Below are 13,899 nucleotides of genomic sequence, written 5' to 3' on the forward strand. Positions count from 1 at the left end.
CACAGCTCAAACTCCTCACTTGGGCCTTTTATGCCTCCCCAGTTGTGCCATGTTTTCCCCATTAGCCTAACCCCACCTCTGCCTTCCATTCTACCACCCTCTCCGTCCCTGTGGGCATTAGAATAACCTCTTGAATACCCCTGACTGTATCACTCACAGGGTACTCTTTTGTTAAAGCCAGGCACACAGATTCAGAGGGACAGAGGTGGCCAAATGAGAGACAAGCAGGACAAACTGATGACCAGTCATGCAAGCTGGTACAACAAAGCCATTCATGGGAAAAGAGTCAAGCTGTTTCCCATGCCCCATGCCAGCAACAGCGTTGGATTCCTAGTGATCCTATTTTAAAAAGCATACGCATGTAGTTCCCTTCCTGATAAACTGGCAGCCTCCACAGATGCGGAGGACATCACCAATGTCACCTTTGTGCTTTGGCATGGCCTTTGATCCTGCCTCCATGTGACAGTCTGAGCTCCAACCTAGGGCCTTTCCTCTACAAAAGGGAAACTAACAGCACCAACACCAGGGGGCCCGGGAAGTTATTTTTGATGGCTTTGGAGTATTCCTCACAGTCTTTCACCTGTCACAGGCTTTTTTCCTTTCTTTTCTTTTCTTTTTTTTCTTTTCTTTTCTCTTTTCTTTTCTCTTCTTTCCTCTTTTCTTTTCTTTTCTTTTCTTTCTCTTTTTGGGGGAATGCCCGCAGCAAGTGGAAGGTCCTGAGCCAGAGATCAGTGCAGTGACAACGCCGGATCCTTAACCTGATGCTCCACCAGGGAACTCCCTCAGCACATTTTTCTTTACTTTCCTTTTTTTTGGCCATGCCCGAAGCATGGGAAAGGTCCTAAGCTAGGGATCAACCCAAGATACTACAATGATAATGCCAGATCCTTAACCTGCTGCTCCACTGTGGGGAACTCACTAAGCACATTTTTCTTATCCATCCTCTCTCTTCTCTAATTCTTTTTTTTCTCCCTCTTCCTTTCTTTGCCACTCTTTTCCTTCATCCTAGCCTATTCTCTGAGAGAACTCCAAAGCCACTGCAGAACCTCCCGCTGGGCCATCATTGTCATGAATGATTGAAAAGATAGGTCAGTTACAAAGGGGTTACACCCAAGTGATTGCGTAAGCCACCCAGGGACCAGCTCTGAATTTCACTGTATTTAATATATGTGTGCGTTAAGTCTCAAGAAGGTGGCTGATATCCTCAAAGACAGGAATGGGATCCATGGTGATGCTGATGCATTAAGGATACGATGCAATGTGAGAGAGGACAAAAAATCCAACCCCCAAAGAAGGAAAAACCAGGTTTGTTTCAGGAAGGGAAATGGATCTGGAGGCACGATGGATAGCAACTCAGTGACATATATATATAAATTGTACATCTAATGTTTTAAAAACAAGTGAACTGAGTATAACCAGAAATCTGCCTCAGATATGAAGAAGATAAGTCCCTTCTGATCACTCATGCATACATTTTGAGTTGAGGCTTGTTTGAAAAATAACTCAGGTATGAAATCACTTTATATTTAAGGAGTTCCCCTTGTGGTGCAGTGGAAACAAGTCTGACTGGTATCCATGAGGATGCAAGTTCAATCCCTGGCTTTGCTCAGTGAGTGTTTCGGGGATCTGGCGTTGCCGTGAGCTGTGGTGTGGGTTGCAGATGTGGCTCGGATCTGGTATTGCTGTGGCTGTGGCATAGGCTCTGACTCAACCCCTAGCTTGGGAACTTCCATATGCCTCAGGTGCAGCCCTAAAAAAACAAACAAACACACAAAAGTAAAATGTGATCCTGGTGGTAAAGCATCCTTTGGTGCTTTGGGTAATATTTAACCTTGCTAAATTATGTGCCAGATGTCAAGGCAAAAAGAGAGAAAAGCATCAAGAGTGTAAGACATCCTTGCCCTCCTGAACATATTAACATTTCTTCCACAATTACCCATGGAATATTCTCATTTTGGACTTTTTCCACACCCTAAATTTAGCAAGCTAGAATTATCTTTTAAGCACCACTTTAAGCAAACTTTTTGAAAGGGAGACTGCCGAGGAGGGGGAAATCTGCATTTCTTTGTGGTTAGGATGTAATGTCTTCAATTTAATTATGATGCAAAGAAGCAGACTCCTGCTTTATTATATGCTGAGGACAGAGCCAAGAGAGTACCCCAGCAAATTCATTACAGGTTTATAAGATTAAAAACTCATACATTCATATTGAGAAACAGGCAGTGCATTATAGGTTTGCTTTGTGTGTTCTGGCGATTGGGCACACTGAATGGAATAATTGCCTTAAGTGTGCCAGGCGGATTTCATTATTGAAAGGAATTCTGTTTGAGTTTTTAATGACTTAAAAAAGTCTTTAAAATAAGATCTAAGGGCTTTTTCACTTTTTAACTTATATACTTTGAAACACTGAAATCTTCATGTAAAATCAGTTTTTCTTAAAGTGAGCCATGGCTATAGAATAAAATAAATTAGAAAGAATTTCTTTAAAGTCTAGTTTGCAAAAAAAAATGCACGAAGCAAGCACAGATCAAGAAAGAGTCGTTTTGAATGCACGGTTTTTGTTCATCATTATTAGTTTTCAAAGGGGTGAAGGTTCTGTATTTGAGAAACAAAAAGTTCACTGGCAAGAGTCAGCAATGAACTGAGGCTATGTTTTAGGAAACAAGGGGTCTCTCCCTTCTGCTCCTCATTATGAGGTTAATTCATATAGAGGAATAAACAAAGCCAGCACTGGAATCCAAAGAATGGGTTTTAAACCCAGCTCTGCCTCTAATTAGCTGGGAGGCCCTGGCCTTGTTCCTTAGTCTCTCTAAGCCTTGCTTTTCTCCTCTGTGAAATGGAGATCATAGTAACTGCCTCCAAGTGTGGTTAAGAAGCATACATAAAAGAATGCAGAATAAAGGCTCAAAGTCATTTTCAAATATAAGCTATTTTAGTTTCTAAAGTCAAGATCCCCAATAAGGGGACTAAATGATAGGTCCAGAAGAAACAAGAAAGCTTGCGTATTTCCTCCAGTCATCCCAATTAATGCATCACTCTTTGGTGAGCATGCACTTTATCACAGGTGCTGCATTCATGTTGCATAAAAAAGGATTTGCTTTATTTCACTGGGCCTAGCTGATAGCCATTGAACATGCCATTTGTGGAGAAGTCTGATATGGAATTTTTTTTTTCTCCTTTTTTTCCCTAACTGCCACACCTACGGCATGTGGAAGTTCCCAGGCTAGGGGATCGAACTGGAGGTGCCGGCCTACACCACAGCCACAGCAATGCTGGATCTGAGCTGCATCTTCAACCTATGCTGCAGCTTGTAGCAGTGCTGGATCCCTAACCCACTGAGCAAGGCCAGGGATTGAACCTGCGTCCTCACAAACCGTATGTCGGGTTCTTAACCCACTGAGCCATAAAGTAATAACTATACTTAAAGTCAACTATTGAAAAGTACATATTTCAATTTTTTCCTATTTATTCAACAGCCAGCACAGAGTAATTGAGTGCCTCCTATGTGCCAGCCACTGTGTCCTGTGCCAAAGTACAAAATCCAAGAGGGTCTCTACTCCTAAGTCATTTGTGGTATAATAAGAAAAATAGAGACTAAACAAACTTCTACACATGCCAGCCATAGAAAAGTGTGCAGTGCCTTCCTAAGTTAAACCGAGAGCAGGGTATGGAGGTGACTACAGGAGAGGCCTTTAAGCAAGACCAGTAGAGGCACTGAGGCTGAGCTCAGAAGATTGACAAGAGTTGGGGAAAGGCTGGACAGAAGAGCATATGTGAGAACTTCGAGGCAAAATTGAGCTTGGATAGTTGGAGAACAAATCCCATGTGGTTAGAGCTTCGTGAGAGGCAGGAAAATAGTACAAAGCAAGGTTGAAGGGACACGGGGGTCAGATCATGTATGGCTGTGGTGAGGAACTTCAATTTATGATAATGGGGATTTAAGAAGAGAAGTCAAAAAAAAAAAAAAGGGGGTCCCCGTCGTGGCGCAGTGGTTAACGTATCTGACTAGGAACCATGAGGTTGAGGGTTCGATCCCTGCCCTTGCTCAGTGGGTCAAGGTTCCGGCGTTGCCTTGCCGTGAGCTGTGGTGTAGGTCGCAGACACGGCTAGGATCCTGAGTTGCTATGGCTCTGGCGTAGGCTGGCAGCTGCAGCTCCGATTTGACCCCTAGCCCGGGAACCTCCATATGCCGCAGTTGTGGCCCAAGAAATGGCAAAAAGACAAAAAAAAAAAAAAAAAAAAAAAAAGAAGAGAAGTCACCTTATTTGAGTTAGTTGTTCAATGGAGATGAGATGAAGGACAAGAATGGAAGCAAGAGGCCATTTGGAAGGATATTAGATTATTTCAGGGGAGGTAGACTTGGCCTGAGATGGTGATAGTATCGGCAAAGGAAAGTTGAGGAATTCAAGACATGTATTAGTTACATTTTATATATATTTTATAGCGCTCTATAATCTTTCAAAAAATTTCAGATAAGAGTCATTTGGTGCTTGTTTTATAAACTTTATGAACATGTAAACCTTCAACATAATTAGTATATCCTTTTTTTTTTTTTCTTCTTTTGTGGCCACCCTGTGGCACACATGTGGATTTCCCGGGACAGGGATTGGATCGGAGCCATAGTTGCAACCTAAGCCACAGCTGTGGCAAGGCCGGATCCTTAACCCACTGTGCCAGGCGGGCTGGGGATTGAACTTGCATCCCAGCATTCTCCCAGCTCTCCCAAAACACAGCCAATCCATTGCACCACAGTGGGAGCTCCTAATTAGTATATTCTTTAGTTCATGAGTTATAGTCACAATCAATGCTGAAAATTGTATAGCCTCTGGGTTCCATCCCTGGCCTGGGAACTTCCACATGCCACAGACACAGCCAAAAAAAAAAAAAAAAAAAAAATATATGTATATATATGGTCTCGTATCATATGCAAAAGGACATGGTCTTTGCCTCACTCTCCACAGGTATTCAAGGCTTGTAAATACTGTACTATCATTTTTCTATTTGGCCTATACTCAAAAAGGTAGCTTTGCTGCAAGCAGTAATTATTTTACAGTGTATTTCAGAGTCCTATGATTAACCATGTTTAGACCATAGAAACCTTGAAAGATGTAGCTGCAATACAGTCAAGCTGTAATCACATCAGTTTTCACTCCTAGTTAAATGAAAGAGATCAAACACTTCTTTTTTACTTTCTCTCACTTTGGCTTTTCCTTATGAAGAGTTTTTCACCCTAAATCATCAATCATTAGCTGAAAGGTGTTGCTAAATGTTTAGCCACAAAACCTCTGGAATTTACTGCATTCTTCCAGTTCTCCTTAAAAGAAAGATTTAAGAATTTAATCTCTCTATACATAACCACGTTCATACATAATTTTACGTAAATATAATCACATATATATGCTTTGTAAAAATACATAGTCATCTTTTCTTTCCATTTACTTTCAGTTTGGTTTTGCTAAGCTCCTCCACCTTCCTATCTTCTTTCAGCACCCAAGGGCATTTGTGCTAGAACCTAGGATGTTTCCTCCCACATATTCTCCTTATTCAAGTATTGCTTTTTTTCTTTTTTTTTTTTCCAGGGCTGCACCTGAGGCATAGGGAATGTCCCAGGCTAGGGGTCGAATTGAACTACAGCTGACAGCCACAGCTACAGCAATGCGGGATCTGAGCTGCATCTGTGACCTACACCACAGCTCACCGCAACATCAAACCCTTGACCCACTGAACAAGGTCAGGGATCAAACATACATCCTCATGAATACTAGTTGGGTTCTTAAACTAATGAGCCACAACGGAACTCCCTTATTCAAGTATTCTTACACCTACACCTACATATGTATCTACATAGACAGGCAGGTTTATTTGTTTGTTTTTGGCTGAGGTATGCTGTAGATTGATGTGGGATCTCAGTTCCCAGACCAGGGATTGAACCTAGGCCCTAGGGGTGCAAGCACTGAATCCTAACCTCTAGACCAACAAGGAATTAATTCCCTGGCATTCATTTTTTTTGGGGGGGGAGAGCATTCCTGAACCACAATAGATACTTAACCCTCTGCACCACAAGAGAATTTCTGGCATTTATTTTTAAAGCACAGTCTTATATGAGTTCCCTCCATGGTACAGTAGGCTAAGAATCTGACTTCAGCAGCTTGGGTACTTGCAGTGGTGCAGGTTCAATCCCCAGCCTGGAGCAGCGGATTAAAGGATCCAGCATTGCCACAGCTGTGGCGTAGGTTACAGCTGTGGCTTAGATTCAGTCCCTGGCCTGAGAACTTCCATATGCCATGGGTGTGCCCATAAAATAAACAGTAGAAGAAAAAGAAAAGCATTGTCCTATAACTGGGAGATCATAGCATCTTTTGCATCTTACATTTACCATTGAACCACACCTTGTGGAAATCCCTTCTGGGCCTCTGGTTCTTTCATTAAATGGCTGGATGATTCCCCAGTGGGGATGTGCTGTTGATGAGCCTATGATTTTTTTTTTTTTTTTGATTTTTACCTTATGAAGAGTCACACAAGGAACCTGCTTGTTCATTCTCGTGGTCTTGAACCCATATCCTTACATATAGTTATTTGTAGCAGATAAAGGGTACATGTCTCAAGAGTACAGCTGCCACTGAATTCACTTAATCCTTTAAGGGATGTTGCCAGATTCTTTTCAAAAGCTGGACGAGGAAAAAGTGCCAAAGAGAGGAGGGCACCCTTGGATAAAATACCTACTCCATGAATTTAAGTTGTATGGATTAAATGAGGGGATAAGTGCAGAGTAAAAACCAATCTAGGGAGTGCCCATTGTGGCTCAGTGGAAATGAACCTGACTAGTACCCATAAGGACATGGGTTCGATCCCTGGCCTTGCTTAGTGGGTTAACGATCTGGTGTTGCTGTGGCTGTGGTGTAATCTGGCAGCTGTACACCCTAGCCTGGGAATTTCCATATGGGTGCAGCCCTAAAATAAAGCAAAAAAAAAGACCAATCCAGTTGACATTATTATTAGTTTTTTTCTAAAGACTATGGGCTTCCCAGGTCACTTCCCAGGCCTCTGTTGGCTGGACAGGGGGTGCATTCATGAAGTACACAATGAGAGTGACAGTCTAGGATTGTGTATCTGGAGGCTCTACAAAGGAAGGGGAGAGCTGGGGAGAGCAAAGACTCAGGAGTCAAATGCACCCAGCTTTAATCGAAGCTTTACCACTTTCTGCTGTGAGATCATGGGCAAGTTACTCAACATCCCAGAGCTTCAGTTTCCTCATCTGCAGGATGGAGATAATGACACCAATCTCCTGTGAGAAGGAAACAATGGACCTAAGGTCCTGAGCAGAGTGTCTGGTGGCCCTTAAAGGTGCCATTTTCTCAAAAGTTTTCATTATAGCTTTGCCTCATACCTACCTATCACTGGGTCCCCCAGCAGATAAAAACCTATTGAAGGAAGGATCTCCATTGAATTCAGCACTGCATCTTTGTATACCCCATCTCTCACTTGGTTTTCTCTCTTACCAACTACCATAAGGTCTTTGTTGCTCAATCAAACCAGCACTGATTAAAAAATAAGAACAGGAACAATAAAATTTTATTGTGGAAAATATCAGACATACATTCCAACATAAAGAGTAATATATATAAGAACAGTCACAGGAGTTCCCATTGTGGTTCAGCAGGTTAAGAAGACAATGTGGTCTCCATCAGGATTCAGGTTTGATCCCTTGCCTTGCTCAGTGGGTTAAGGATCTGGAGTTGCCACAGGCTGCATTGTACTTGCAGGTGCAGTTCAGATCTGGTGATGTTGTGGCTGTGGCATAGACCAGCAGCTGCAGCTCTGATTCAACCCCCAGCCTGTGAACCTCCATAGGCTGCAGGTGTGGCCATAAAAACAAAACAAAACAAGAACAGCCATGACCCAGATTCAACATTATCAACAGGTTGATAATCTTTTTTCACTCATTTATTGATCACTCCTTCCCATCACCCCTCTCTACGGAGTATTCAAAAGTGAATTCCAGATATCATATGATATCAATTGTTAATACTCGTGGGAATTTCTAGTACAAAGTAGGATCTGGTGACCTCTGAGAGGTTTCCAAGACCCTATTCAGAAGATCTGCCAGGTCAAAACTATTCTTATAATAATATTAACATATTGTTTGTCTTTTTTATTCTCATTCTTTCCTGAGTATACGGTGGGGTTTTCCCACACAGACTGAATGCAGCAGCAGATCTGAGGACCCAGCTGTCTCCTACTAAACCAGATCTGACAGTGGCAAATTTTTTCGAATCTATTTACAAAAATGTAAAATAATGCCACTCATCTCTCTTTTTGTTTTTTCTTAGAAAATGTAATTATTTTAAAAAAAATAAGTTTTTAGTTAGCATGCAATTGATTTACTCTTGCTAGATTTAAAAAAATTCAATGGATATTTTAAAAATTTGTCACTTTTGGAGTTTTCCTGTGGCAGAGCTGAAGGATCTGGCCTTGTCACTGGGGCAGCTTGGGTCACTGCTGTGGCCTGGGTTTGATCCCTGGCCTGGGAACTTCTGCATGCCGTGAGTGTGGCCAAAAAATGAAAAATAAACTTGTCAGTTTTAATTTCTAACATAGAAAAATATATCTATTGAAATATCTAACAAAAAGAAAAGCTCTTTGAAATTCTCAATACTTTTTAAATTAGTTTTTTTAACTGAGATTTAATTCACATTCCACAAGATTCAACACTTTAAAGTATATAATTCAGGGAGTTTCCGCTGTGGTTCAGCCGGAACAAACCCGACTGGTATTCGTGAGGATGCAGGTTCAATCCCTGACCCGAACAGTGGGTTAAAGATCCAGCATTACCATGAGCTGCATCATAGCTCACAGATATGGACTGGATTTGGCTGCTGTGGAAAAAAAAAAAAAAAAGTCCTGAGAACTGACAAGAAATAAAAACACTTTCAATTCTTCCTTTCTTTCATGCTTGTTATTTATTGAAGAAACCAGGTAATTTGTGGAATTTTCATATTCTTAGCTTAGCTGACCATATTGTCTTGGTGTCTTTTCTTTTTTTTTTCTTTTTCTCTTTTTTTCTTTTTTTTTTTTTGTCTTTTATCTTTTTAGGGCCACACCCGCAGCATATGAAGATTCCCAGGCTAGGCATCTAATCGGAGCTGTTGCCGATGGCCTGTGCCACAGCCACAGCAATGCCAGGTCCGAGCCTCGTCTGCCACCTACACCACAGCTCACCAGATCCTTAACCCACTGAGCGAGGCCAGGGATCGAACCAGCAACCTCATCGTTCCTAGCTGGATTCATTTCCACTGTGCCAGGACGGGAACTCCTGTCTTGGTGTCTTAAACTGTTTCTGTTCTTCATATTTCTTGCCATTTAGTAGTTAGATCTAAAAGTTTGATTAAATTTAGGGCCAATTTTTGTGTAAGATTATTTCATAGATAGTGTGTATTTCCTGTTGCATTGCATCAAGAGGCACATGGTATCTGTTGTCTCACTTTTATTGATGTTAAGATAAATCAGTGGGTTCAGGTTTTGTTAGCTTGATTCAGCTATTATAAGTTTCCCTTCCACTTCATAATTCTAATAGCCATAGATGACTGTTGGCTGACCCCAGCGTTTCATTAGGACTTGTGAACAGTATCTTTCTAAAGCTACTAGTTCTGTGGCATTTATTGCCCTTACAAACTATTCAGGTACCCTGAAACATAGAGCAGAATAAATGCTTGATTTTTTTCCTTTACCAAACTTCAAAATAAAGAGTTGGTTCCTCAGGTGATCCAAGTGTAAATGAGAGGGATTTTTTTTTTCTTTTTTAGTATCACTTTGAATTCATGGGTTTATATATATTTGATATGTTTCAATTCATGAGTCTTTTTTTTTTTTTCTCAGTCTTTTTAGAGCCGCCACCTGTAGCATATGGAAGTTCCTAGGCTTGGGGTCGAATTGGAGTTGCAGCTGCTGGCAAAATAGGATCTGAGCCACGTCTGCCACCTGCACCACAGCTCATGGCAATGCCAGATCCCCAGTCCACTGAGTGAGGCCAGGGATTGAACCTGTATCTTAACAGATACCAGTCAGGTTTATTACCACTGAGCTGCGACAGGAACTCCAACTAGTCATTATTTTTTAAGCCCAAATTTTTCCTTCTTTGGCCAAGGGTGCCTCTTCATCATTGGGGTTTTTCTTGACATAACCTCAGTAGTATTTGATAGCTACTTTACTTTCTGTTACAATTAAATGCCATGGGCTCATCTTACTCAATCCTTACCTCAGTTCTAAAATTAGTCACTTCCAGAGTTCCAATCTTAGCTCAGCAGAAACGAATCTGAGAAGTATCCATGAGGACACAGGTTCGATCCCTGGCCTTGCTCAGTAGGTTAAGGATCTGGCGTTGCCGTGAGCTGTGGTGTAGGTCACAGACACAGCCCAGATCCAGGGTTGCTGTGGCTCTGGTGTAGGCTGGAAGTTGCAGCTCCAATTCAGCCTCTAGCCTGGGAATCTCCATGTGCCAAGGGTGTCGCACTAAAGACAGAAAGAAAAAAGATGCTTTAAAAATAAATAAAATTAGTCACTTCCTAAAGGAATTCTGGTTCCTCAGTGGCAATGGCATTTAGATTATGAATTTGAACACTAGGGCTGTTCATAGTCTGGATTATCCTTGATTCTTGGCCTTTTCAGTAGACACTGCTAGGATATATTTTGTAGAAAGAGAAAAATTGTGAATTCATCCTACCATTGCCAATTCAAATTTTGGATGATAGAATTTACACCTGGAGTTTCCTGATGGCTCAATGGTTAAGGATCCAGACTTGTCACTGCTGTGAATTGGCTCACTGCTGTGGTGCCAGTTCAATCCCTGGCCTGGGAATTTGTACATGCCTCAGGTACCACCAAAAAAAAAAAAAAAAAGAAGAATCTACATATAACTTCATTGATTGATTGTGTGTGTGTGTGTGTGTGTGTTTAGGGCCTTACCCTCAGCAAATGGAGTTTCCCAGGCTAGAGGTCAAATCAGAGCTGCAGCCTCTGGCCTATACCACAGTCACAGCAACTCCAGATCTGAGCAGTGTCTTCAACCTACATCACAGCTCACCACAATACCAGATCCTTAACTCACTGAGTGAGGCCAGGGATCCAACCCGAGTCCTCATGGATACTAGTCAGATTCATCTCCACTGAGCCACAATGGGAACTCCCAACTTCGTTGATTTGATACTTGTATCTCTTTATCTTTCACTGAAGACCTTGGTTTCTATTTATATGTTGTTTACACCAGTGGCATACAGAAGTTCTCTGGCCATGGATCAAATCTGAGCTGCAGCTGCAACCTACACCCTAACCCACTGCACTACAGTGGGAAGTCTTTAAAATAATTATGTAAAATACTTAGATGATACTAAAGTCAAAACTATAACACAGAGTATATGAAAAGAAGTCTAGCTTCCATACCCATTTTTTCCTTCTTCTTTTCTTATACATAACACTTTTTATTAGTTTGTAATTTATACTTCCATTGCTGCTTATTTAAAATGCAAGGAAATGGAGTTCCCTTATGGCACAATAGATTAAGGACCTAGCATTGTCACTGCAGCAGCTTGTGTCACTGCTGTGGCACAGGTTCAAATCCCTTGCCCAGGAACTTCCAGACACCACAGGCACAGAAGAAAAAAAATAAATAAAATGTAAGTAAATGCACCCATCCTTCTTAGGAGGGAGGCAAGCTTTTTTCGCTTAATATATCCTAGGGTTCCATGGCCTCTACAGAGATGGTCTTCATTCCTTTGTGTAGATGCACAGAACTGCATTGTGTGGCTCTACCGTGGTTTATTCAGCCAGTTCTCTGTGGATGGACATGTGGGTTCAACAACCATTTATCGCATGACTAAACTGTGCCAGGCACTGGGGATAAAGGCATGGTCTCTGGTCTCAGGAAACTCAGAGTGTAAAGGGGGTGAACCCTTCCAATACAAGTACTTTCCTCATAAGGGAGTGACATCTTGCATGGGCTTAGCAGGGGAGACACGTGGAACAGGGCAGTCAGTCCCACAAGGGAGGAACACAGTAACTGTCTGGGATTGGCATCTTGCTCCCATAGTTGTGCAATATATGAGAGATATATGGGAGATCTTGGGTGTAATATATGGGAGATCTCCATAGGCGAGATGCCCCTTGGGGAGAGTTTTTAGTCGCTGTTTGAAATTGCTTAGAAAATCATGAGTGCCACCAATTGGTCAGAGAAAGGAAGGAAGGCCAAGTGAAAGAGGTAGAGAGGAAAGGTCCTAACCATAAAACTCCCCGGAAAAGAGGAAATGTTAAGTTAATACAGAAGCTGTGGGTTAATAATAAAATTAACACCTGTACAGAATTTACCAGTGACCAGAAATTGTTCTAAGCAATTTACGTATATTTAACTTCTTTATTTCTCATAACAATTCTAAGAAGGAAGGACTCTTATTACCCACATTTTATTTTACTTCTGATAAAAATTAAGGGACAGAGAGTTTAAGTAACTTTTGCCTTAAGTCATAGAACGAGCGAGGGCGGTGGCGGGGTGTAGGTTGGAATGAGAAACGAAGCAAAGGTAGGATACGCAGAGTAGTTGCAAGCGGTGCGCTATCCAAGGCGAGACCAAGCCCTGCAGCCTCCCTTCACTTTAAGCACCACCCCCTCACACCTCTCTTCCTACACACACACACCCACCCCCATATCACATACACCTAGATGGGAAAACCCTGTTAGGTCCTTCTCTGGACGCCCGGGGGCTCGGAAGCCAGAGGAATCCCAAAGTCCAGAGGCAACCTGATAGATGCACGGCGAAAACTAAGCAGCCCTACGGGGCAGCGTAAGTTTGAGCAGCGGCTCAGGGTCTCCCGCCCAGGGTCCTTGTTTGAGAAGCGGCGGATACAGCTTCCCCCCACCCCAAGCCCCCCACGCCTTGTCCGCCACTCATCTCTCTGTGCCCCCGGCTCACTCCTTGGCACAAAGTGTGCTTCCCCGGGCTCCTACGACAGGATGGAAGCTGTATGAGGTCATCGGCAAACTCCCAGGGATGGTCAGGCGCCGTGACTCGCCCCTGGGGAACCCAAGGTCAAATGTCCAAGATTCACCGTCAGGGAACCCGCAGGGACAGGGACTAAGCGATGCGTTGCGGGCGTGGCAGGTAAAGGGCTAGGAAAGGGGTTAGTCTTCCAGAACCGTGGTTCCTCTAGTTCTTTTTCCCTTGGAACCGGCAAGGAGCAGCTTCGAGCTCGCGATCCCACTTAAGGAACAGCCGGGACACAGCTTCAGACGTCCGTGTCTGCATCCACCTGTGGCCGGGAACCATACCACGACGCTCAGACCACTAAAATTTTTACCGAATCCCCTTCAGTGATCAGTCGCCAACTCTTTGCTCAACAGCGGACTCTTTCTCAAGACAGGAATTCCAGGCATGAAAACATCAGTTCCAAAAACAGCCCAACGGGGGTTAAAAATTGACGTCAGAACCGCGAAAGCACAGCAAAATAACTACAAACAATGAAGATCAATTAAATGTCAAAACCAGCTCTGCATTGCAATAAAAAAAGAAATAAAAAAGTAAAGATCCTCCAAGTTCACGTCAGACGGGTAATGTGCCGATGTCGTAACAAGGTTTGAGGGAGGCACATATCACGCAGGCGCGTGAACACCCAATCATCATGCTTATGAACTACAAAAGGATCTATGACAACGCTCTGGTAAGGAGCCCCGAATATGGCCCACTGACTTTACAGAAAGGGTGACAGACATGGTGCATATTTTTCCTACCTGATATATAAAACCCTGTATATTTTATAACTATCACTATTATTCTGTGATTTATCTTTTTTCCACCTTAATAGGTGAAATCGGAAATAAAATAGCGAGCAGATTATCATCTATGCAAATATTCTG

General features: G+C 42.5%; 1 non-coding gene across 1 annotated transcript; it reads right to left on the reverse strand.

Moving 5' to 3' along the window:
- Window positions 1–13,583: 13,583 nt before the first annotated feature.
- LOC146395882 (small nucleolar RNA U13) lies at window positions 13,584–13,687 on the reverse strand. Its single transcript, XR_014830642.1, has one exon. It is a non-coding gene; the product is annotated as a small nucleolar RNA U13 (small nucleolar RNA).
- Window positions 13,688–13,899: the final 212 nt, after the last annotated feature.

The sequence above is a fragment of the Sus scrofa genome, chromosome 15, assembly GCF_054392235.1.
Source record: "Sus scrofa isolate SSC_HxYL_T2T_F1_AM1 chromosome 15, Sscrofa_HxYL_maternal_Yorkshire_Landrace_v2.0, whole genome shotgun sequence".
NCBI lineage: Eukaryota > Metazoa > Chordata > Mammalia > Artiodactyla > Suidae > Sus > Sus scrofa.